Raw genomic sequence first — 27,347 nt, 5'->3', positions numbered from 1 at the left:
ATTGGCATATGATAGTGGCAATTCCAATCCTGTTGAAATATTTTAGGGGTGATGTATTACTTCTGCATACACGAATCTTGAAGATTGTGAGGCATCTACATGTGAGTTTATGATTGTTTAGGACATGCAATGTAAATTTAGGTCACACAACTGATATCCTATAGAGAAATGTTGCCTGCAACTATGCAGTTCAGAATTACATGTGAAAAGATGCTTCATTTATTGAATTGATATAAATTATATCCACTGTCACCATCAGACCCAACCAGCATCTGCTCCTCATTCACACAAAGAAATAGCTTAATTGGAACTAGCTCATGGCTGCAGTATAATGAACACAGAGCAATACAAGTGCACTATATTTCTATATTTTCCCCATATGATACAATTTCTTATAACAGTGCTTCTCAACCTGTGGATCCCCAGATGTTTTGGCCTACAACTCCCAGAAATTCCACCCAGTTTACCAGCTGTTAAGATTTCTGGGAGTTGAAGGCCAAAACATCTGGGGACCCATAGGTTGAGAACCACTGTCATATAGGAAACCATCTTGTGTTGTTTTCAAACTTAGAAAAACACATATGGCATCATACATGACAGTGTACATTATTTTTCTTGCTGTTTGAAGTAACTTTTGAAATTTGTTCTTTTGTGTTGATAGTGCCATTTAGAAGATCCCACACATAGCACCACAGGATAAGCAAGGGAAGTGGGGATGGGAGAAGGTCAGAAACATAAGAGTCCTTTTGTATTGCATCCAAGGCCTATGTACATTGCTCAGGACCATATCTTCCCATAATGGTCATCTAGATGCTTTTGGAAAGTTCATAAACTGGGCACAAGGACAACACTTTTATGTGCTGCTCTTCCTCAGTGAGCATTCACTGACTGACAGTGTATCCACATTACACAGTCATAGCAACTTGATACTAATTTAACTGCCATCACTCTATCCTACAAAATCTCAAGCTTTGCAGTTTGATTTGGTGCAGTACTTAGAATGCTCTGCTAGACAGCTCTAGTATTGTTGTTCAGACAATGCTAGGTACCTTCACCCCAGAATTTTGTAGGATAGAGTCATGGCAATCAATTTGGTATGCAACCACTTATGTCATGGATATGCTCTCATATTTAGAATCACGTTGCTCTGATTCTGCATGTAGAAGGTCATTGTCATGACTAATAAACATTTATAGCCTTTTCCTCCATGGACCAATCTAAATCATAGGTGAGAATTGTTCAGTAGGCTTGGATGATTAAAAAAATGGCTCAAAACTCGTTTTGGATGTAGGGGGCACTGGTGGTTCGATTCGGAATTGAATTCCAAATTTTTCCGAAAAAAATTCAGAACTTTCCGAAATTTCCAAATCACTTCGTTAATGGCGGATGCGATTGCGCAATATGCAAAAAACAGCCCTGCCCATTTTGCCTTGGAAGCTGATTTCACTGCTTTAGGAAGGAGAGTTTGAGTTCAAAGAGTGGCTTGAATTGATGGGAGATCTAGTTCCTTTGAGGCAATGTGCAACACAAACTAAAAAAACACTGTGGCCAGAGAGACCAGCTACAACGTTGGCTTTTACAAATGTTGGAGTGAGTGCTTTGGTTCCTCCATGTTGCTCCTTTCACCCACACCACTCACCCACACACTACCTTCAAGGTGCCCCCCACCCGTCGCAAACCCCAACAGCAACAACACACAAGCGGCAAGGTAGGCTGCCCAGGCAGGCAGCCAGGCAACAGCCCTTCTCCCAGCCCTTCTCTGCTTGCTTGCTTGCCCGCCGTCCTCTTCTTCCAACCTCCTTTCAACACAACCTCCCTTCAACAAAACCTCCCTTCTCTTTGTCTTTCTCTTCCCCTTCTTCTTTGTCCCTTCCTGCCTCCGAATGAGCCTCTGAGCCATGTGCTCGCCTTTATATACAGCAATGGCTGCCAGTGTTGAAACCCCTCCCCTCCTCTGATTGGCTGGGAGGCAAGGATCCTCCCAACCTCCCAGCAGCCTAGAGGGCTGAAAATACACTGAATAATTTCCGACTAGGAGCCCCTGGTGGCGCAGTGGGTTAAACCCTTATGATGGCAGGACTGAAGACCGACAGGTCGCAGGTTCGAATCCGGGGAGAGTGCAGATGAGCTCCCTCTGTCAGCTCCAGCTCTCCATGTGGGGACCTGAGAGAAGCCTCCCACAAGGATGGTAAAAAACATCAAAAAAACATCCGGGCATCCCCTGGGCAACATCCTTGCAGATGGCCAATTCTCTCACACCAGAAGTGACTTGCGGTTTCTCAAGTCACTCCTGACACACATACAAAAAAATTCCGACTCACTTTCTGAGTCGTAACAGAAATGATGTGAAAAGCTTTGGAAGGGCAAAGAGACTTCTGGTTTTTAAAAATGCTTCGAAATCGCTTCAAAAAAGTAATTTTAACAAAATTATAACAAGGAATGTGTTATCCGACGATGCTCTAGCCATGCCTATTGTTCAGCCCTCCAGTTTTGAACCAGTATTCATCATCACTTGCTATGATGATTAGGGCTTCTAGGAGCTACAGTCGGCAAACATCCAAACAATGTCCATCCCTGGCCTAAACTCCTTTTAAAAGCATCTAAGTTGAAAGGGGTGAGGATGAAGAGAGGTAAAGATATATTTGATGTTAAAGTTTGAGGCAGTAATAGAATACTATAATGTCCTAACCATATTGCATTGAGGAAAGCAACTCCCATTACTCCTTTCACTATTGGCAATGCTTGCTGGAGCTGGTAGAAAGTACAGTCCAAAAAACCCAAAAGAAAACAAAATACAGATAGGCTGTAAACTGCCCACCTCATTTTGGGCTTTCTGTAATCAATTAGATTAAAGTTAGTCATGGATAATTTAAGTATCATTGAGTTCAATGAGTCTGCAGTTTTTGTCTCACAAACCAATTCAAAGCCAACCTGGAAAAGAAGTCTGTGTTATCAAAAACTTGGACTTGTATGTCTCATTTTCTCATGTGGTTATCAAACTGAGATGACTTTTTGAAGGCCACTCTCTCTGCTGCTCAGCACTAGAAACAATTCCCAATGACTCACAAAATATCCTCCAGCGCTCAAAGGATTAGTCAAGTTTCTTGAAATCAACAGATTGGCCAAAACAAAAACATTTCCCTCCTGCAATAATAACCCATTACAGACAGTTATCACTTACTCATCCTAGGATTTGCATAGTTTGTATTTGTCCAGTTAAATCCCAGCCGCCTTTCGTCTTTCTAAAGGCCACAACGACTAAACAGAAGACCAATAACAGAGCCCTCTCCTTCATAAAACACAGCAGAGATGCATAGATAAATGTGCGTTTACACACACTTTTTAGGTGATTGTGTGACAATCACTCCTGTGAATGGACCAAAACCAACATTAATTCTCCACAGAGCAGACCAGGGAAATCAAGGGACTTAAGAAAGATGAGACTAACAAATCTCTGTCGTTTCAAATTGTCTTCTGTAAGTAGGCACAACAAGATATTTAGCCCTAGCTCCCATAGAAGCAACTATGACAACAATGTTATAGGATTTCATTTTGTTCTCTAAATCACACACTGGGGTTTAGCACAAAATCCCAAATATTCAGGGGAGTGTTTTCTTTGTCCATACACCTTCTAAAATACAAAACACACCCATTCCTGTTTGTCGAAGGCTTTCATGGCTGGAATCACTGGGTTGCTGTGAGTTTTCCGGCTGTATGGTCATGTTCCAGAAGCATTCTCTCCTGATGTTTCACCTGCATTGCTGGCAGGCATCCTCAAAGGTTGTAAAGTCTGTTGGAAACTAGGAAAATGGGGTTTATATATATGTGGAATGTCCAGGGTGGAGAAAGAACTCTTGTCTGTTTGGGGTAGGTGTCAATGTTTCAATAAGCCACCTTGATTAGCATTTAATGGCCTAGTAGTTTCAAGGTCTGGCTTCTCACTGTCTGGGGGAATTCTTTGTTTGGAGGTCATTACCAGGCCCTGATTGTTTCTTGTCTGGAATTCCCCCATTTTTGAGTGTTGTTCTTTATTTACTGTTATGATTTTAGAGTTATTTTCATGGTTTCTCTTTTTCTATTGAAATTGTCCAAAATCTGGCTTTGTTGACTAAAATCATAGCAGAAAATAAAGAACAACACTAAAAAAAATCCAGGAGAATTCCAGACAGAGAATAATCAGGACCAGCTAATCACCTCCCAACAAATGATTCCCCAGGCAGTAAGAAGCCAGACCTTGAAACTGCTATTAACTGCCATTAAATGCTAATCAAGGTGGTCTATTGAAACATTGGCACCTACCCCAAACAGACAGAGTTCTTTCTCCCACCCTGGACATTCCGCAGATATATAAACCCCACTTTCCTAGTTTCCAACAGACCTCACAACCTCTGAGGATGCCTGCCATACATGTAGGTGAAACATCAGGAGAGAATGCTTCTAGAACAAGGCATACAGCCCGGAAAACTCACAACACCTTTTCCTGTTTTTAGACTGGAGTTCTTCATATACCTTCATCTAATGCCGATCTAAATGTTCCAAAAGCAGACGCTGGTTTCTCCTTGAAAGCTAATGCATCTCTTCGCTGTCCAAGTTTCTGTAAACACATCATTACAAAAAGAAAGAAAGAAAGGGGGTGGGGGTGGGAAGCTCGAGGAGAAATGCTTCACTTTCTCCATCACTTTTCTAATTAGGTTCTTGGTGCCAGGAAACTTTTGACCATTTTAAACATTTAAATCAATGTTTTGTGTGATAAGAGAAATTGGCACCCAAATGGAGGGGAGTCATTTTGGGGTAAAACTGGTCTGCAATTCAGAGTTATTAGGAGGTATGCCATCAACAAAAGATTCCCTCAACACCAAGTTTGACAATATAGAATATAGAATTAAAAAAAATTGAGCAGTTAGTGTTTCTCAACCTGGGGGTCGGGACCCCGGCGGGGGGTTGCGAGGGGGGTGTCAGAGGGGTCGCCAAGGACCATCAAAAAACACAGTATTTTCTGTTGGTCATGGGGGTTCTGTGTGGGAAGTTTGGTCCAATTCGATCGTTGGTGGGGTTCAGAATGCTCTTTGATTGTAGGCAAACTATAAATCCCAGCAACTTCAACTCCCAAATGTCGTGATCTATTTTCTACAAACTCCACCAGTGTTCACATTTGGGCATATTGCGTATTCGTGCCAAGTTTGGTCCAGTGATAGCATTGTTTGAGTTTACAGTGTTCTCTGGTTGTAGGTGAACTATAGCTCCAAAACTCAAAGTCCATGCCCACCAACCCTTCCAGTATTTTCTGTTGGTCATGAGAGTTCTGTGTGCCAAGTCTGGTTTAATTCCATTGTTGGTGGAGTTCAGAATGATCTTTGATTGTAGGTGAACTAAAAATCCCAGCAACTACAACTCCCAAATGATATCACCACCATCCCCCACCAACTCCACAAGTATTCAAATTTAGGCATATTGAGTATTTGTGCCAAATTTTGTCCAGTGAATGAAAATACATCCTGCATATCAGATATTTACATTACAATTCATAACAGTAGCAAAATTACAGTTGTGATGTAGCAACAAAAATAATTTTATGGTTGGGGGTCTCCACAACATGTCACTTCTAGTAGAGAGAATTGGCTGTCTGCAAGGACGTTGCCTAGGGGACACCCAGATGTTTTGATGTTTCCCCATCCTTGTGGGAGGCTTCTCTCATGTCCCCACATGGGGAGCTGGAGCTGACAGCGGGAGCTCATCTGTGCTCTCCCCGGATTCAAACCGCTGACCTGTTGGTCTTCAGTCTTGCAGGCACAAGGGGGCTTCAGTCCATTGCACCACTGGGGGCTCCACGGGGGGGGGGAAGAGGGCTCTCAGACCAGAAGTGACTCTCACTTCTGACATAAGAGAAAAAGAAACCCCATAAAATGAGGAAATGTATTAAGGGGTTGCGGCATTAGGAAGTTAACGGGAGCACAAAAACAATCATTCCTTACAATGCATATAGCTCGCTGAACCATCCAAATCCTATATAACATGAGAGCTTGTCAGTGACCCATAGCAACTCAGTAAAACACAACTCCTTGAAGTTATGAACTATTTGCTTGGCTAAATATTATCCAAGCCATACCATAGTTTTCAAGATCTGTTCCTACCCAGAACCATGTCTTATTGTTTCTCCTCTTTTCTTCCTTTCTCCTCTTCCCCTAACATGTACACTTACCCTGACCTTTTCTGTTTCTCCCTGTGGTATTTCTGTTTCGAAATGGGGGGTGAACGGGGAGGAAACCTCCAGCCTTCCTTAAAAGTGCAGTAAGAGCAACGATTTTGAAAAAGAAACCCAGAATTCCAGCCAACGTGTGAGAAATCACACATCCACGCAGACTATAACAGCTGCTGCCACACTGGCATGCCAGGCAGACTTGAAAAAACCAAAGTGATGCCAATGACTGCAAAATAGATGTGAAGTTGCCAACGCATGGCTCCAGTTACAGAAAGATTAACTAATACAGTAAGATACACAGAAAGGAAAGGCATAAGAGTCTTGCTAGCTACATAGCAGATCACATTTCTGCAAGGGGTAACTGCTTTCATCTGCCTGCCTACTCCATCCCTGCTGTTTAGCATATTTACCTATATCTGCCATACAAACGGCACCCAGAGAAGTAGCATGCACAGCCTTACCTTTTCCTCTGTCTAGCTCAAACCACTGGGTAGCTTTTCCACATGGAGAAAGAAGCAAAGCAGCTCCAGTCTGAACGCTTTTGCAACTGAAGCAGAGTTGAGCAGGTACTCAATAATATATACAGATTAGTCAGAGGAGAGAACACCAACTTCATGACTCAGTGGTTCTCTGCTCAAACTTTCCCTCTATTTCACAATAAGAGTCCCTCAAGTTCCCGAGAACGCAAACAGTCAGTTGCTTAAAAAGCAAGGTCTGAAGAGTGCATGCAAGAGGGAGATACCGTTGTGCTCTTTCCGTTCTTTTGGTCTTTTCTGCACTAGACTGAGCAACCCCAAGTTTTCGTAGCTTCTCCTTATATCACGCAAGATGTGTGTTTCTTTTTGCGTCCATGAGACAACTCCTAGCTACAAGCAAGCGAAGCAACTTTAGCCACAGCCTCTTTTCCATAGCGCCTTTGCATCTGTTTCCATTACAAATTGCAAAGTAATCTCTAATAAACTGAGCAAAAGAAAGGCACTGCCTGGGTTCTCTGGAGTTTTGAAGTTTTGGGTTCTACCAATAGAAGTCTGGGTCTCCCCTTAGAAGAGCTGGATCTCCCCTTATATGACATTTATGGTGGCATACGTTCACAGCATTACTTTCTTCAAGGGATCAGTGCATCAGATGGGAAATGAAAAGCATGAATTTCATGAAAAAAATAGAAATCGTGCTTCATTATACACTGCATTATACACTGAAGTCCTATGCATATTTATTCAGCAGCAAGGCCAAGTTGGTTCTTTGGGACCTATATCCACAGATGTATGCTGAAGACTCCAAGTTTATCTTTTGAACATTTTTACAAATGTCCATAGAGAAGGTATGGGCAAACTAGTCTACCAAATAGGTATGGGTAAACCCAGGCTCAGGGGGCAGATGGGTCCCCTTGGGCTCTTTCCTCAGGCCCTCCTCTCACCATCCTGTCCTTCCTTCCTTCTCTCTTTTTTCCTTCCTCCTGCCCTCCCTCTCTTATCTCCCTCTTTCTCCCTCCCTCCTTTCTTCCTTTTCGCCCTTTCCTCCTTCCTCCCCTTTCCTCCCTCCTTTCCTCTCTCCCTCTTTCTCCTCCCATCCTCTTCTACCCTTTCGTCCTCCCTTCCTTCTCTCTTCCCTTCCTCCTTCCCTTCCTTCCCTTCTTTCCCTTCCACCTTTTCACCCTTCCTTCCCTCTTTCCTCCTTCCTTCAATCACTCCCTCTTTCTCCTTCCTTCCTTTTTGCCTTTCCTTCCTTCTCTCTTTCCTCCCTCCCTCTATTCCCTTCCTCCCTTCCATACTTCTCTTCTTCCCTCCCTTCCTTCTCTTTTTCCTTCCTCCTTTTCTCCTTGCGGGATGTTTAACTGTGATAAGAGATGGTAGAGAAGATGAGAAATATGTTTCAAGATTTCAGAGGGTGTCCCATTGAGGAGGAGGAGGAGGAGGAGGAGGGGGGGGGAGGAGGAGGAGGAGGAGGGGAAAAACTGATTTTCTCCTGCTCTAGAGACCAGGACACAAGGAGGAATGGGTTCAAATGGCGGGGAAAGAGATTCAACTAAAAATAATAGGAAGAACTTCCTGGAGAGTGGCATAGGCTGCCTGCGAGTGTGGTGGAGTCTCCTTCTCAGGAGGTTTTTTCGCAGAGGCTATTGGGAGTGCTTTCCTACATGGCAGGGGGTTGTACTGGATGGCCCTTGGGGAGACTCTTCCAGGTCAAGGATTCTAGGATTCTATATCAAGGTAGGCAATAAGGGGTCTAATGGATACACTTTTTCTCTCCTGTCCACCATCTCTTCCTGACCAACTCCAACCTTTCTGGGATCCAAACATTTCCCGTCTTTCCTTCACTTTCTGCCTCTGAAAGAGAAGGAGAAGGGGAGGAAAGGGCAGGGAGGGAGCTTGGGGAGAACCCCCTCCCTCCCAGCCTGCTCATCCCTCTTCGGTCCAAATTCAAGAGTTTGCTCATGCCTGGTGTAGACTATTAACAAGTCTATTTCAGAACAAAACTTAATCATTGCCCTATAACAAACATAGGCAAACTTCAGCCCTTCTGGTGTTTTGGACTTCAACTCCCACAATTCCTAACAGTGGCTCTTAGGAATTGTGGAAGTTGAAGTCCAAAACACCGGAAGGGCTGAAGTTTGCCTATGCCCGTCATAGAGCAATTATTAAGTTTTGTTCTGAAATAGCCTACACTAACACAAATCTCAAGGACTAGAGACTAAACACATTTTTTAACGTTAACATTGTGCTTCTTCTACCCCGTTGTACAATGGACTCACTATTGCTCATCTGTCAAAAATAGTATCAACCCACATATTGGTTTCTTATCAAGGATGCAGACATTGCCTCAGCCCATAATACTGTTCCGCTGTGTGCTTGTCAATACACCAACGTGCACATACTTTTTTAGATGAATTGTTCAAGTGAAAATAATATGAAGATGTTAATTTTAGCATCCATTTTCCTAGAAACATATAGATAGAAATAAACAAGGGGGGAATTATTGTGGATAGGACTTGGAACTGGAATACACAGGTTCAAATCTTTGTTATTTAAAGGAAATACACTCCATAAAGATGGTTTGAGCCATGTTTGTGAAGTCTCTGAATACTGTACAAGTAGAGATTATCTAAACTTCATATCCTTCACTGGGAAGACAATGGGTTCCAAAATATAACTCTCCAACCCTCACAAACCTGTGTATCCAAATTCAGTCCCCACACATTACCTTAGCTATATACAATGGCTGGATCCATACTGCCCTATATCCCAAGATCTGATTCCAGATTATCTTCATATCCCAGATTATATAGCATTGGAGACTCATATAATTGGTTCAAAGCAGATAACTTGGGATTTTTTTTTCTGTGTCAGGAGCGACTTGAGAAACTGAAAGTTGCTCCTGGTGTGAGAGAATTGGCCATCAGCAAGGATGTTGCCCAGGGAATGTCCGGATGATGTTTTACCATCCTGTGGGAGGCTTTTCTCAAGTCCCCACATAAGAAGCTGGAGCTGACAGACAGGAGCTCACCCCACTCCCCGGATTTGAACAGTTGACCTTTTGGTCAGCAGTCCTGTCATGACTGTGGGTTCCTGGGATGAGATCCTGGGATATAGGGCAGTGTAGATCCAACCTAAATCCATAGTCTGCAAAACACCCATAGGGAACATTCCAATGACACAGGGATGAGCAATACTTCTTCATCACCTTTTGAGACCTTTCTCAGCAAATGAAATAGCTGCAGACTGACATTTCCCCTTCCATCACTGTCCAGACTCCATAAGTGTATCATAAATGTGTCATACACAACAACAACCACCACCACCTCTTCTCTGGAACAGAGTTGAGAAATATCAGATTTTTAAAAAGCCTACTCTTTTGAATAAAATAGCAGCTCAATATAACAAAAAGTGAAGATATTTACAATATACTGAGAAATATTATCATTTGAACATTAAGTGGCTGTTAATGACACAGTTACAAAGACTTGTAGCCTGAGCAACCTTGTCTGTTTCTACCTTTTTTTCATTGCTACACTTACAGCTCTGGGTCAATGTGATGAGGTTCTCAATGTTGTTATTTACTTGAGGTTCCCAAACACTGCTAGGAAATTTATTTATTATTTTCGGTCCTTTTACCCCACCCTTCTCAACCCCCGAGGGGGGACTCAGGGCGGCTTACACAACAAGGCACCGTTTGATGCCTATACAGTTACAGTTACACATAATAGACAGTCATAGTTAAACAATTAAAACAATTATCACAATTAAAACAAATGAAATAATCAATAAACACATCCTATAGAAACTATTCGCGTGCTCAGCATTCGTATTTCCGGGTTCCAGATTCCATTCCATTAGACATTTCCTAAACGATATCAAGTCCTTTCTTTACCTGCCCGAATGACCAAACGCTTGGTCCCACATCCATGTTTTCAGTTTTTTCCTGAAAGAGATGAGTGAGGTCGCTGTTCTGATTTCCCCGGGGAGTGAGTTCCACAGGCAGGGGGCTGCCACCAATAAGGCCCTGCTCCTCGTCCCTGCCAGGCTCGCTTGTGATACTGGCGGGGTCGAGAGCAGGTCCCCCCCAGCCGATCTTAAACTCCGGGGTGGGGCATAGAGGGAGAAAAGAAATGAAAAAAGTCTCCTCAGCCACAGGCTTCCAATGTAAATAGACAGGACATTCAAATCACCCCAAACAGAGGCTGGATGACCATCTGTCAGGGGTGATTTGAATGCAATATTCCTGCTTCTTGGCAGAGGGTTGCACCGGATGGCCCATGAGGTCTCATCCAACTCTTTGATTCTATGATTCTATGACACATGAGGTATCATGAATGGAGAGAGAAGAAGGAAATATGCAAACTTACTTACCAACAAATGCCATTTAAACTCTATCCAAGTAGGTAACTCTACCCTAGTGTTTAAGTATGAAGAAGTTTCTTTTGCTTTTTTTAAAAAATGGCATTTTTATGGGGTGAGAAATCTCTGATTCTGGAAACAGAGTGCTTTTGTGTGTGCAAAATGTATTTTTTTATGAAAAACTCATATTTTATATGTACCAAAAAAGATCTACATGTATTTTTGGGTACATTTACTTACTGAAACATTTTAGCATATACAAATATTTGGTGTAAATGGCAAAAGTCTTACTTATATGTCATTCTTATGCTATATTATGTTTTATGTTAACTTATTTTTCTTGACTAGGTTTCCTGAGTGTTGGGAATACAATTTTTCACGTGGGAAATAAAAAATGACACTTTCCATTCCCTAGTCCTATTAATAATAGCTGAAGGGGACAGATTATGATAGCTCTAGGCAAGCAACATCGGAAAGCTCCAGATTTCACCATCTCTACAGCAGTATTATGGGGCTGCGGTGACACAGAAGGTAAAACAGCTGAGCTGTGGAAATTGCTGACCAAAAAGGTTGGCAGTTTGTATCCACGGAGTGGGGTGAGTTCCCATTGTTAACTCAGCTTCTGCCAACCTAGCAGTTCGAAAATATGCAAATGTGAGTAGACCAATAGGTACCGCTTCTGCGGGAAGGTAATGGTGCTCCATGCAGTCATGCTGGCTAAATGACTTTGTAGGTGTCTATGGACAATGCCGGCTCTTCAGATTAGAAATGGAGATGAGCACCACTCCTCAGAGTCGAACTAGACTTAATGTTAAGGGGAAACCTTTTCCTTTAGAGCAGTATTCTCTTTTCAAACCAACAGTTCAAGATGTAGCTGCATATATCTCTCACTCTGTCACTGACATTTCCAACTTTAGAACAAGCCAGAATACTGAATGAACTTTAAACTAGGGCGTTATATTCTAGTCCCTTCCAAAGTTGGTCATGCTTCAGTATTTTAGAAATATTAACTCTTCTAGATTGTTAGAGTTTATGGGTGAAGGGTTGTAAAGCTATTTTAGAAATTGTTCAGAATCAAGAATCTTTAACAATCTATTTCAAAACATAAAATGACAGATGTTCCAACTAAAAATAATGATTCCCTTTACTCTCAGCGTTATTCATAATTGTTAAAATAGCTGTGTGACTATCCTTCAAGCACTTCCCTGACACTAAATCAAGAAACTATTAATAGCAAAGTAACTATGCTCCAAGCAATGGAGGAGCCCTGTGAAGCTTTAAAAGTGTCACTCAAATTTTGTCATTCGCATAACTTTTTTGCTGAAATCAGAATGTGAAGGTGATGTTTTTGGACTGCATCTTCCAGACGTTCCCGGTCAGATAACAACAGCAATGTTAGTTGTGGGTTTCTGGGATTTGTACTTCCAAAATATCATTTTTCAAAGCTGTGGACTAAAGTGAAAAATATTAGGCTCCCTTCTTTCATTAAGCTATGATGATGAAAATGATAACATTCCCTGTATCAGTGGTTCCCAACCTTTTTTTGACCAGGGACCATTTTGACCAGGGAACACTTTCCAACATTAGTACCAAAAGAGTTACAAATCAGTTTTTGGTCAACTTTAGATTTGATTTGGTTATTTGGGGTGCTGATTCAAAAACTGCATTGGATAGACCACATCAGCTCTAGTTTCTGATACAGAATGTATGCCATCCAGTAGTCGCCATCTACTTACCCACAAAACCCACCCATATTTAATAATCTAGAACTGATGTGGTCTATCCAATGCAATGTTCTGAATCAGCACCCCAAATAACCCCAGGAACAAGTCTAAAAACAAAGACATCATAGCGCCTCAATTTCCAGGCACCACATGTAACAGCTCTGCTCAGGAAGAGGGAGGAGGAGAAGCAGGAGGCTTGTCACATCTTTCGTGGGTAGCCAGCTCTTCCCTCTCAACATCCTCATTGCCTTGGCACCATAAGAGGGTTTCGCAAGATCAGTCACTCTCGTAGTAACAGTAAGGCCACGGACCATATTTTAGGTTTTGAGGACCACTGGTGGTCCATGGACCACAGATTGTGAACCACTGCCCAGTACAAACACAGGCACTTTTCTGCTTCTGTACTACACTAAAGTGATTGTACATTTTAAAGTACATTGTTAACATGCCTGACATAACTTGGGTTTATCTATTACAAGAAATGCTGGGATTCACACATGAAGTGTGCAGAGATTCATGCTACACCTCATTCATGAAGCATACACTCTATTTTGAAGATACCACAAGATTATTACTTCAACACAGTTATTCATTCAATGGTTTTGTTCCCACAACAACATCTTCACAACACAGGAATTTCTCAGCGCATGTGTGAAATGTACCTATTGTTATGTGCCTTCAAGTAATATCCAACATATGGTGCACCCAAGACAAATAAATTATGAGATTTTCTTGGCAAGAGTCTTCCAGAAGGAGTTTGCTTTTGTCTTCCTCTGAGGCTGAGAGTGTGTGAACTTGCTCAAAGTTTCCATGGCTGAATGGAATTTGAACCCTGGTGTTCAGAGTTGTAGCCCAATGCTCAAACCATTATTTCCATATTGCCTCTCAAACTTTAGCTACTTGTTCATAATGTTAGAAGAAAGGGTTCACCCCTTGGGTTTGATACAAGCTGTGCTATACATGGCTGATGTAAATTGATTTTGATGACTTCTGGATGATCATCTTTTGTTAGGCTGATTGCCTGCTAAACAAATCAAAACTAAGATAACAGTTTCTTTTCCCAGGGCAGGATGATTGCTACAATGATTGTGTTATTTATCTCCAAAGTTCCTGCTGTTACAAATGGTCTCTTTGCTTATCTTCAGCTTTGGAATCGCCACAGCCTGATTCTCCCCCCCCCCCCCCCCATTTTATATATCATTGCAATTTAGGCTTTTTTGGGGGAGGGGGACTGGGTGGGGGGAAGCTGTGGACAGTTGAATACAGTCAAAGGGCTGACTGCATATGTGCACACACCATTGCTGCTCCCAGTTCCTATGCTTAAATTTCACTGGAAATTATGAGAAAGAGAAGTGAGTATTTTGAGCTGGAGGTAACACCAAGGCCCTTTCTACACTGCCATATAATATCCAGAATATCTGCTTTGAACTGGATTACATGGCAGTGGAGATTCATGTAATCCAGTTCAAAGTAGATAATGTGGATGATCTCTTTTGATAATTTGGATTATGTGGCAGTGTTGAATGGGCCTGAGTTGTATTGCTTGCAGATTAAAGATACTGCCCTCCTGGAACATAAAGCAAGATAGTCTGTATTCTGATCCAAAAACCTGGAATGCTATATTAGTTTGAGTGTTAAGACTTTAAAAACTTTTCCTTAAGGACCTCCAAAGCATTTTTTAAATTGTCACAATGCACTACCAGAGGATAAGAACAACTTTTCACAGTAAAACAAATGGGGCCATGAGATCTGTAGATGGTCCCTTGAGGGCTACGTGTTGTTCTAATAAGCGAGTAGTGTTGATAAGCAAGTTGTGTCTCGTTTATCCAATCTTTGCTCATCCAACATTCTGTATTATCCAACGCAGTCTGTCTCCCGCCCAGATCCAGAGCTGTTTCAATACATTGCGCTGTTTTGGTGCTAAATTTGTAAATACAGTAATTACTACATAATATTACCATGTATCAAACTGCTTTTTCTATTGATTTGTTGTAAAACATGATGTTTTGGTGCTTAATTTGTAAAATCATAACGTAAGTTGATGTTTAATAGGCTTTTCCTTAATCCCTCCTTATTATCCAACATTTTCGCTTATCCAACATTCTGCCGGCCTGATATTTTTGGATAAGCGAGACTCTATTGTACTTGTAAACTAAGAGCTACTACAAAGACAACAAAAGTCTCAATTGCCATCTGAACCCAAAAGGAAACTAGATGTCATAGTTCTAACACCCCGGATTTCACTTGTTGTTTGGAAGGATATTGCATCAATATATAGACGAAAAGGCCATGGTGGCACAGCAGGTTAAACAGTTCGAATCCACTGATGGAGTGAGCTCCTGTTGTTAGCCTCAGCTTCTGCTAGCCTAGCAGTTCGAAAACATGCAAATGTGAGTAGATCACATTTGACGGGAAGATAACGGCACTCCATGCAGTCATACTGGCCACATGACCTTGGAGGTGTCTATGGAAAACGTCAGCTCTTCAGCTTAGAAATGGAGATGAGTACCATCCCCCAGAGTCGGACATGACTAGACTTAATGTCAAAGGGAAATCTTTACCTTTTATATAGGTGAATTCTGTAACTAACATTATTTTCAACCTTGCAATGTGATCAAGATGGGAGCAAGGGACTGGCTCCAAAGCATAAACCTTACCAAGATTAAGAGCAAAAGTGAATGTCAGTTGGGCCAGTTTATGTTGTTCCTATTTCTGTTGTACTAGTCCACCTTCTTGCCTTGTCTCACAGCTCTAGTTCTGTACCAAAGCCAAAATGGAGGCCATAACAATACGACAATGAATATTCCTTAAAGCAGTTCAGTGCAGGACTTATACTCACCTTTGACTCTGACTCTGAGAAGAATGCAAGATTTTTTTCTCACTGCATATTCTCAATACAGCCTCAGAGACAAAGCCAGAAAAGTTCATGAAATCTCTGATCCTGAAGAATGTTGAAAGAACTCCTGGATTTCATGGCCATAAGATAATGACCACTGAGTTCATGGTAGGGCCATAAGCATATGGGAGTACACAGTTTGTTGACATGGGAACCAGTTTCACAATACAGGGGTTTTTTAAAAGGAAGGATTACAGAGAAGTATGAGAAGTGGCCTTATACAAGTGCTGAATGCTCGTAACATTTCTCTGAATACTCTAATTTTCCAAAATGAAACAAAATAAAATGCTACCTTTTAGGACAAAGTAGCCCGATGATAATCCACGCAGGGAAATCTTTAAGAATATCATTCAATTTAAAAGGAAGGGAAAGGGGGAAAATTAAGGACATTATGGCAAACAAAATTATATAAAACCAATTAATTTTCTAGCATCTCTTGGTTGGAACAGATAAGGTTCATGTCTGAAAATGCTGGAGAACTGCTTCCAAGCCCCATTTACACTGCCAGTGTAGACTCATATAATCCAGTTCTAAACAGGTATTTGCTTCAATAATCTGAATTATCTGGCAGTGTAGATTCAGCCCTAGCCGTGACCAAAAATACCAAGTTATACAGATCAAGAGTATGAACATTGGGCTGTTATGTGACGCTCCGATTTGAAACTACAAAAGGAAACAAATATTTGCAAATAACATACTGGACAAAGAAAACTGAAGTGTCCAGTTAGATACAACCATTATGCACAAAGGAAAGTAAACAATCAATGAGGAATTTCAATGGGAAAGGTTGGAGAAAGGACACCCACTGGAACTTGAGCATCAATGAATGTTAACATCAGGGATCCTAGAGTCAAACCCCAGTGGATACAAAGGACATATATCCTTCATATCCACTTCGTATCATATATCTATGTGACAATATATCCCTTTTACCAATGTAATCAACACTATCATTGCTGCCCAAGTAATTAGAAGAGGTTGGTCAGGGAATGTATTTCTTAATATATATGTAATGGATGCTGAAACTGGAAAGATTACTAACTGGGGCCAATTATAGGGAGCATATTATGGCCTTACTAAAACAGCTCCACTGGCTGCTGACAAGTTTCCAGACTCAATTCAAACCTATAAAGCCCTTATGCATTTCAGGTCTAGCCTACCTTTGAGACCGCATCTCCTTCTATGAACCGACATGGGCTTTGAGATCTGCCAGGGAGGCCCTTCTCTTGGTCCCACCTCTGTCTCAAGCGTGGTTGGTGGGGATGAGAGAGAGGGCCTTCTCGGTGGTGGTCCCCTAGCTTTGGAATGCCCTCCACAGAGAGATTAGATTAGCTTCCACTTGTCAAGAGTTTCGAACCAATTTGAAGACTTGGCTCTTCAAACAGGCCTTTGTTTAGGAATCCTTACTGATTAAACTTGAGCACTAGTGATTATTTCACCTCACACTTTATGGACTGATACTGATTGCAATTTGTTTATATCTGCAACTACTGTTGCTTTTTATTGATTTTTTTTAACTTGTGGGATTTTAGGATTTTATGTGGTTTGTTATTGTTATTGTGATATTGGTCATGCACTTATTGTATTTTATATGTTTGCACCTTGAGTGCTTTTGTGAGCCGCCCTGAGTCCCCCTGGAAAGACTGTGGCAGGGCATAAATAAAGTTTTATGATTATGATTATTATGATTATGATTATTATAAAGAAAAGCCTACCAGAACCCCCAGTGGCACAGTGAGTTAAACCGCTGAGATGCTGAACTTACTGACTGAAAGATGGTGGTTTGAATCTGGGGAGCGGGGTAAGCTCTTGCTGTTAGCCCAACCTTCTGCCAACCTAGCAGTTTGAAAACCTTTAAATGTGAGTAGATCAATAGGTACCACTCTAGTGGGTAGGTAACAGTGCTCCATGCAGTCATGCTGGCCACATGACCTAGGAGGCGTCTACGGACAACGCTGGCTCTTCAGCTTAGAAATGGAGACAAGCACCACTCCCCAGAGTCAGACACAACTAAATGTCAAGGAGAAGCATTTACCTTTAAAGATAAATCCAGTATTTCTCGATCCAAATTTAAACCATGCAGGGCCAATCATGCCATGAGCCTTGAGGAGGCAGCTGCCTCAAGTAGTAAAGTGCAGGAAGCAGCAGATTTACTGCTCCTGAATTATGGCTTTGGAGAACTGTGGGTGCGGAGTACCAATCTCTCAGGATAGCTGTATCCTCAGAAGAAGCCTCAGAGCCAGGCCTCTAAAAATGATATGCACAGCAAACATACATGCATACACACACAAGCACACTTCTCTAAACTACATTCCTTGGAAACCTGTTTTCCTCTCTCTTGCCTCTTTCCTCTCTACTTTCTAGCATACTCTTCTATCAACAACTTTAGATATCTAACAAAGAAAAAGAAACAAAGAGAGGTCCAAGCTTTGGCACTATCCTCAAAATTCTCCTCTAAATATGTGAGGATCAGTGTTTCAATATGAAAAACAAACGTGAAATATAATACAGCAAATTTTTCCTCTGGTTCAATTAAACATTTTCAGTCTCACTGTGACATTTCTTATATTTTTTGGGCTGGAGCATTCCCCATCTGTATCTCCCACTTAGTAGACAGTTTAGGATTTCTTTTTCTGAAAATGAAAAAAAAAAAACAATTTCAAATAGGTTCACCAAGTAGTGATAAAAAGGTGGCATCCCTCTTGAGTTTGTCAGAGTTGCTGACAGTGGATTAACTGTAAGGAAGATGGATAGATTCCCTGCTCTTTCTCTGTGCTTTGTGACACAAGTACTGATTTGCTCCTCCAGCTTTCCCCAAATCCTTAACATGCTTGTACTGTGAAATACCAGCGCTCCAACTTCCTTATTTGGTTGCTGGAGCTGTTCTTTGTCTTGTTCAAACATTCGGGTGAAGCTGCACGCCTCCTGCCATCCCTTCCCCCCACTTTTCATGCACACAGTCTGGCTTCAAGCAGGTCAGTCTGACTCAGCCTCCTTTGTAGCTCGCAAACCAATCACGCAGCCGTTATGCCCATTTAAGGAGTACCTTTCCTTTTGGAAAACCAACAGGGCAACAGAGAGTTTTCAACTGTTTGGAAAGTTTTGCTCTGTTGCATATTCTGAAGGGAGCAGCGCAAAGTTATGGGTTTTCATTTCACACCATCTTGCTACTTCACCCAGACACCAGAGCAAAAAAATAAAAAATGCAGCTGTGCATATCTCTGGGAATAGGGAGGATTGCAGCCTAAATACATCTCTAATGTAGATCGCTTTTGGAATTTTTTTCTCTGCTGTTAACAGAGCAATCTCAAGCATGTTTATCTCCTAAAAAGAACACCACTAAGTTTAGAGGACCTTCCTCTCCAACTAGTTAATTTAAGGCTTCAGCTGTAATCTTTAAGATGACAGATGCACAGATCTTTGGTGCTTTTCAAATCGGTTTTCTCCTTGTATGGCTCAATGTGCTGCAAAACCAGTGTTCAGAGTGGAAATTAAGGAAAGAGGAAGGGGAGAAATCTTTAGAGCTTGGAACTTGCAAAGGAGGAGAATCAGTGACTTTCCAGATGTTACTGGATTCTGCCTCCTTTCAGTCTCAGCCAGTATGTCCAATGGTCATTATTGAAGTTGTAGTTCAACAACATCTGGAAGGACATAGGCTTTCTGCCCCAGCTATGAACTCTCCTCGACTGTAACTGAAATAAAGACGACATCTGAAAGTGTAGGTATTTTTACAGACTGACCTACGTGCCTGGGCAAAATGTAAGCCTTCCTAATAGAGCTACATATTTCTTGGGAAAATGTCCTGGTATAGAACAATGGCTTAAGTCTAATAATTTAAGACTAGACAATCATTAGACAAATATTTCCTAAGATATGCACACTTGGCACCCTGCTTTGGATTACCAAAGAAAGCAAAAACGGTTCTTTGTTTCTGCACCTTAACACTAACAGTTATTGAGCCCTTGAGTCTTCCAAGAGCAAAGCCATGATTTAGCAAAGTTTTTTTTTTCTAGGGGGGTGGGGGCATTGTTGTTCAGGGGAAAGGATGATATATAATTTGATTCTGGCTCTCATTCTTACTGAGCAACAACTTTCAAACTTTCAAGAAACTTCTGTGGAGGAATCTCTGAATGCTTGTAATGTAACCTTCACATAGGTTAAAGAGGATTCTTTGCAGGGGTTTTCTGCCTGTATTTCTGTACAATTCTGTAATCTATGGGTTATTTGCAATATTGTGTTCAGAGCCCAGAAAGTTACTTTTTGTTGGAAACAGGAACCTTCTTCAAGCTTCCACTATTTGTTATATATATAATTTAGATTGCTTGCTGTATTTGTGTGTATTAATATGTAGTTTTCCTTAACTCTATGTTGTAGGAGAGGCTACAGACCATGTGATCAGTTCTGGGACTGTTCAGACTCAGACTCTATTTTAGAAGTCAGTAGAAACAGAATGCTTGAGAAAGACAGAGACTCTGTTAGACTCTCAGAACAGAGATTTGCTTTAGGCTATGGACTACTGATTATAAGAATGATGCCCTGTGTTATCTCCACAGAGAAACTTCTTCATATCTGTAACTAAATAGATATGCCATGTACCTGAATGCTGAATACATGAATAACTATGTTATTTTAACAAAGACTACTTTATTTTTGGTCTCTTGAGAGAGCATGATTTAAACCAAGATGTTTTAAGGGAAAGTAGATTTGGCGGGGGGGGGGGGCACTGATACAAACATTTCTGGAACTCTGCTTTTTTGAGCATTGGCATATCTTCAAGTTAGCACCAAGTTTTTATCTGTGCTGAAAGGGGATGTGGGGCAAAGATTTAGTTTCAACTCTAGAAACTGTGACACTCCTCTCCTCTCCACCATAACATCAACACTGGTACAGAAGTGTGACTCTTCCTGTACGGATGGGAGTTCCCCTGCCATTAAAATCTTGCATAATCAGTGTTTTAGATTGTACAGAAATCCTCCATAAATTATTTTGGACATGAAAAGAGTAAGGGCAGAAAGAGTGGTGCCCTTCCATTGTACTGTTTATTATGAGTAACACATGAAGAGGGCTTTTGCACTGGTGAGGTCTACAGCATATCTTTTCATAAGGTCATAGAGTGATATTCTCTATTGTTAAGAGTTAGGAAAAGTGACTTTTGGGTGATAACAACTGCCAGAACCTGGAAATTGCAATCCAAAATAACTTCTTACACAATTAAAGTAAAGGTTCAAGACCTTACTCTCTTTGCACAATTCTGCCACAACATGGCTTGCCAACCTTCTGAAGCCAATGTATTAGTGAAGCTGACCATATGACTTCACTTAAACAAACCCCCAAGAATGAAATTACTTGTACCTTTTATAAAATATCTGCTATTAATTCCAGCAATTATTGCCTACATTAGGTGTGTGCATATGTCAAAGGAGTGTGTATGCACTGTAGCATTTAAGCATATCAAAATACATTTCAAGAAGAAATCTGCAGGTCACTTCAAGGGAACAACAGCTGTAAACATTTATATCTGGGACAGATATTATAAATAAAGGCAGCACTGGAACACATCTGCTTACAAAATGTCCCAGCATGGTATATTAAAGCAGAGCTTCCTAAACTCCACTAGGGTTCTGTTTTGGCACGAGAAATTTTACATGCCTTGGATTTTCGTTTTTATGAAATATAGATAAAGCATCTTCTACAGCAGTGGTTCCCAACCTTTTTTTGACCAAGGACCATTTTGACCAGGGACCACTCTCCAACATTAGTACCAAAATGGTTATGAATTAGTTTCTGGTCAACTTTAGATTGGTTATTTGGGGTGCTGATTCAGAAAATTGCATTGGATAGACCACATCAGCTCTAGTTTCTGATACGAAATATATGCCATCCAGTAGTCGCCATCTGCTTGCTCACAAAAAACCCAATATTTAATAACCTAGAGCTGATGTTGTCTTTCCAATGCATTTTTCTGAATCAGCACCCCAAATAACCCCAGGAACAAGCCTAAAAATTAAGAAAATGGAACCCACAGTTTAAGAAACAGTGTATTTTAAAAACATGCATCCATAACTGAGTGAGGAATCCAATGATAATTTCAACTGGGAACAAGCTCCAATGGAACCTTTCTCAAAACACATATGTACAGGATTGTAGTGTCCATTTCAATATAATACAGAGTTCAGCATGCTCACATTTATTTATTTCAAAGCTTAAAACAACCATATTTAGCCAAATGGCTTCTACCTATGTTGGACTACAATATTAGCTAAGTGGATTATGAGAAATATAGTCTGACACATGTATTGTACAATGGGTTAGGGAAAGGTGGCTTCATGTACTCTGGTGACCACTCTACCGATATATCGGCTTCCTTATTAAATCCTGTATATTTATAGATGTCTGCTGTCAATATGCAGAAATGTGGTTAATGACCAAAAAAGAGGAACGTAATAACCACACCACAAAATGAAAGTATTTCAAACTAGGAGAAAGTAGTAAAATATTGTTATCAGTTGTGGGAAAATGGGCTCTTAAAACAGCCAGTGCATGCTATCTTATTATGTATTGTTTGCTAAACCTATTCAATGGTATGTCAACATGGTGAAGTGTTACTAAAATATTAGGTAAGAAACAAAAGGAAGGCAATCATCCTAATCACTGTAACTTTCTCGAAGGAGGAAGAAGTCAGTTAGTGTGTTATCTGGTAAAGTTGCTTTGTGTTGCCACTGAAATAAATTTTGCTGGCCTACTTGCAGTAATTTCAGAGATTGCTAAACTCTAAAATAAAATCTTGAAATCTAAGTTTTCTAGGCATCTCCTAACATGTCTGAGTAAAGGTTAATATTTAAGGCAGGAATTAGAGTAGATTAGGTCAAAATACTAGTGGGTAGAAACCAGAAATAATTGTGCCTGATTTTTAAAATCATTTTTGAAACTGTAGCACATTGCATTCTTAAGTGGACAAGAATGAAAATTGCTATCGTGATTTATACTATGGAATACTACCATGTACAATCATTGTCAGTTGTCACTGAACCCACATCTAGAACACACAACATAGGGAGTCCTACCCTGACTTCAATGTTTTAGGCATGGACCCCAGAGAAAGGGAAATTTACAATTTTATGAGTTACCGAAGAAGGGAAAAAACAGTTTCCCAAAGGTCTACAACAGTGGTTCTCAACCTATGGGCCCCCAGGTGTTTTGGCCTACAACTCCCAGAAATCCCAGTCAATTTACCAGCTGTTAGGATTTCTGGGAGTTGAAGGCCAAAACATCTGGGGACCCATAAGGTTGAGAAACACTGGTCTTAAGGCAACATTTGCAGCTCAGTGACCTCCAGCTGTGTAGGCCTACAACTTCCCTATGAAAAAGGGCTACAATGGGTTTGCTAAGTTCAGACCAGTGTTCTCAACCTGTGGGTCTCCAGGTGTTTTGGCCTACAACTCCCAGAAATCCCAGTCAATTTACCAGCTGAACAGACTGCACTCTGGCACCACGAGATGCAGAGTCAATCTTAAGAAATGGGGTTACAAAGTGGAATCCACGACATGCGAATGTGGAGAAGAGCAAACTACAGACCACCTACTGCAATGCAACCTGAGCCCTGCTACATGCACAATCTCCTTGCAGCAACACCAGAGGCAGTCCAAGTGGCCAGATACTGGTCAAAGGACATTTAATCAATTACCAAGCTTGCAAACTTTGTGTTTTGTCTGTCTGTCTGTCTGTTTGCTTTGTTAAAATGTAACACAAATGTCTGGTTGCTCCTGACATGATAAATAAATATACCAGCTGTTAGGATTTCTGGGAGTTGAAGGCCAATACATCTGGGGACCCACAGATGGAGAACCACTGCTCTACAATGTGCAACCACATATAGGGGTTACACATATAAAGGAAAAGACACATAGGGATCTCCTGCAATGCATGTACACTGGATGTGGGAGTGGAGCCTCAACTTCCCTTTAAATGCTTTTCTCAAGGAGAAGACATCAACCTTATATGTATGGAATTCCTGTGCTTCCCTCCCCGAAGAGAACTTTTTAAAAGGTCTTCGTCATCCCACTCTTTTCTGCAGGGTTTTTCTCTCTCTCCTCCTTCTGAAAAAACCAAGACAAATTATCTAGCATAGCATTGATTAACCTTCTTTAGGTGGTCAGTTAGTCAAGTGTTGTTTTTGCTTCTCTCCATTTGCTGACCTCAACCCTGTTGTGTTCAGCCACTGTTGTTATTATCACCTCCTCCACTGAGAAAACAAAGCACTCCAGCTCACATGGATTAGATTTGACACAGTCTCCCATCATCTTGGACACCTCCATGTGAAATGTTGTGTTTTGCAGGTGGAGGAGGTGGACGAATCAAAAGGAATAAGACTGTCACTTTTGATTTGCAAGTGTACAAGAGAAACACATTTAAGAGAAAGAGAGAATTGTCAACTGTGAACCTCTGCATGAATATTGCATTAATTTTCAACCTTTCTATATATCACATAGGCATGAAGCATTTTTGGAAATGCAATGCTACCTGATCCAAATTTCTTTTGCAGAGAAAACTAACAGTGAGCTATTGATTCCTTCCCTTTTTCTTAAAACTTTTCATTGAGAATAAAGCAGCTTTTGCCCCTTTCCTTGTTCACCTATGCCTATAAAGTAACAGTAAATGGGCATCTTTTAGAGATTTTGGAGTTCAACTCCCACTATCTTTAACTTCTGGCTAATGAACACTATAGTCCTCTGGGTGGCAATAGGTCAACCATCCCTATTATTGAGTCAATCCCAGAAGTCAATAATAGCATAAAGTCAACATACTGCAGGAGCCGGATGCAATTTGTGATGTCAAATGGGGATGACTGAAAGCAGGAGCAGTCTACCCTGAATTCCAGGCATTCCTCTTGAGGGGTTGCATTTTGCCCAGGAGCACAACTGTTCCAGGGAAGAAGATTAGGTGGTTGGGAGAAAAAGCCATGTTGAACATTATCTCCTTGGGATGGAAACCCCTCACTTGAGCAACTACATGATTGATAACAATCTTGGTAAACAACAGGCATCAGTAAATACCAAGTACCTAGAAGTGGCTACATAACCTCGACTAATTGATGTCACTGTTAGCTGGCTAAATGTTTATATGTAGCTCAGTCTGGTAACAGAATATACTCTTCTATTGTTACAATAGCTATGAAGAATAAACTGTATTTTTCCAATAAATTGGAAAAAATTCAGTTGGGTCCAGTGGCATCAGTAGTGTTGTTGTCACCCAGTGCTGTAACTCAGGGTGTCATGCCCATGGACCTCCTTCCATATTAGATCATACAACAATATTGTAAATATCAGAACATTTGACAAAATTGTTGACTATAAAAAAAAACAAACCCAGCAGTAACATAGCATATACTTCTAGTTCATGTAGACCAGTGGTTCCCAACCTTTGGTCCTCTGGGTGTTTTGGACTTCTGCTTCCACAATTCCTAACAGCTTGTAAGGATTTCTGGGAGCTGAAGTATAAACACATGGAGGACAAAAGATTAGGAACCACTGATGTAGACAAAACAATGCAATTCAAAGTGTCATTGTAGTTGGGGATTAATGACAGCTCTCATGAGAGTGCATGCGCATTAGAAGGTTCAAAAAGTAAATCAATCGTGTGGATAAATTGATGCCGTACATGTACGCTGGGCTTATAAAAATATGTTTTGTGGTTATATGTAACTACACATTTTTAAAATAAAAAAAACACTAAATTTCTTGTGAATCCACCCCAACTGGTTAAGTTTAAAGCTTTTAACAATATACTAGTTTTAGAAGTTTCAAAAAAAGTTTTAATTATATTCCTAGCTGAATCACATCTAGTTTACAATGCGTACATTTAGAACCAAGAACAAAATGCCATTTCTTTTTTTTTAAAGTAAGAACTTTATAAAAACACTCTTAGCATAGTTTTCAAGTGTCACCATTAACTTGCTACTTGAAAAGCGCACTTCCTTAGGGAAGTGTCAGTGCTGCAAAACTTTACTTTGGAGTATTCTTTCCACAACCCCCAACCCAGCATGTGATTCACTTGGGCTTAAATCACATTTCCTTCAAGCTATGAATGAACCAGGTCTTCTTTTGAAGATAAAAGTCATTATTCATACACATCTCAACTCAAATGAGGGGCAGTTTGCACGCTAACAAAAAAACAACAGCAATTGAATCTGTGTACTGCTGACATTGTGTGAGTCACTCTGTGATTAAAGGCAAAGAGGGTGCAGGAAATATGATTCTCTCTAGGTTTGAGGAGGTTGAAGCAAATTTCCTGAGATTTAAGAAGTCACCTTCTGTATGGGGCACCTGATAGGATATAATCCCATACTTTCTGCCTGTTTCCCAACAGCCTGCAGGGTTTCACAACCATAGGGACATAATGATAGCATGAATATTCTAAAAGGTGAACGCTTGGTAAAAGTTGTCTAAGTAAATTGTGTTGTTGTTGTGACATCAGTAGCATTGCTGTCACTGTGGTTGAGGATTCACTGGGTAAATATTTGACTCTTTGCCTGCTTCTTTTTGCTTATTCTTGTTTTCTTTGTTATTGCATGGGATGTTCTGGCTTGACCTCACATATAATCAAGTCACAAACTGCTATCAAAAGAAGGAGCCAGCGATATTTGCCCCATCTGTTTCCAAAATCACTATAAAACTCTACTAGATTAAATATACCAACCAAACTTTGTGGAAGGAACATTTAGTTTGAGAGTTTAAGAGTAACTGCATTGCTGAATCTACATAGGTTTTGCTCGGATCCATGTGCGTGTCGAAGAGCACCTGGGAAATCAATGTGTTGTTGAAGGCTTTCATGGCCAGGATCACGGGGTTGCTGTGAGTTTTCTGGGCTGTAATGCCATGTTCCAGAAGCATTCTCTGTTGATGTTTTGCCCACATCTATGGCAGGCATCCTCAGGTTTGTTGGAAACTAGGCAAGTCTGTTTTATATATCTGTGAAATGTCCAGGGTAGGAAAAAGAACTTTCATGTGCTTGACGTAAGTGTGAATGTTGCAAATGGCCACCTGGGAAATCCATGGGAAGAAGGCAAGATATAGCTATAGTAATTACTCTCTTTCACATATATCCTTCAGTGAATGCTGGCTTCATGGTCACAACGCAATAGGTTATCTTCCAGCCCATAAATAACTTGCATATTCCTGTCCCCAACCTGATAGTAAAGGGGAATTATAAAGTGTGTTGAAGCTATTTGTTCTCAGAATCATGTTTATCCAAGTTAAATGATAGATGCACAAACCACAGAGACAACCCCTGCTACTTAACATGGACAATCCATGGTCCTAAATGGTTCTAAAGCACTTACAAAACTAGGGGGTGTTGGTGCTTTGCTTCTACAGTTCTGGTGGTGAAAATTTCAGAACTCTAACAAAACCTTCAAAATTTTGTTATAAATAGCCGTTCCTAATTGGTTCTGTCAGAAAAATCACCAATAATGAAATAATAATGAAAATTTGAAAGTTTTGTTAGAGTTCTGAAATTTTCACCACGAGAACTTTACCAACACTGTAGAAGCAAAGCACCAGCAGCTGCTAGTTTTGTAAGACTTTAGAACCATTTAGAACCATGGATTGCCCATGCCTACCAGCCACCCTCTTATCTATATTGTTCTACAGGAGCCCAACACTATGTCATGCCCCTACCCCAGCAGGATTTAGATA

General features: G+C 40.8%; 1 protein-coding gene across 8 annotated transcripts in view; it reads right to left on the bottom strand.

The window, feature by feature from the left end:
- Window positions 1-27,347, bottom strand: part of PALLD (palladin, cytoskeletal associated protein) — a 299,404-nt gene that overhangs the window by 81,260 nt on the left and 190,797 nt on the right. Inside the window, exon 1 of one of the 8 annotated variants that reach the window (XM_060778733.2) lies at window positions 6,942-6,962. The exons of 5 other annotated variants lie outside the window; for them this stretch is intronic. The gene's annotated coding sequence lies outside the window, so the exon portion shown is untranslated. Of the gene's footprint in view, window positions 1-6,199; window positions 6,282-6,660; window positions 6,895-6,941; window positions 6,963-27,347 lie in introns of those variants that run through there. 2 more of the 8 variants (XM_067468717.1, XM_067468716.1) reach the window with 2 other exon arrangements.

The sequence above is a fragment of the Anolis sagrei genome, chromosome 5, assembly GCF_037176765.1.
Source record: "Anolis sagrei isolate rAnoSag1 chromosome 5, rAnoSag1.mat, whole genome shotgun sequence".
NCBI lineage: Eukaryota > Metazoa > Chordata > Lepidosauria > Squamata > Dactyloidae > Anolis > Anolis sagrei.
Note: the sequence above shows the minus strand (reverse complement) of the source record. Positions and strands in the feature narration are given on the sequence as shown.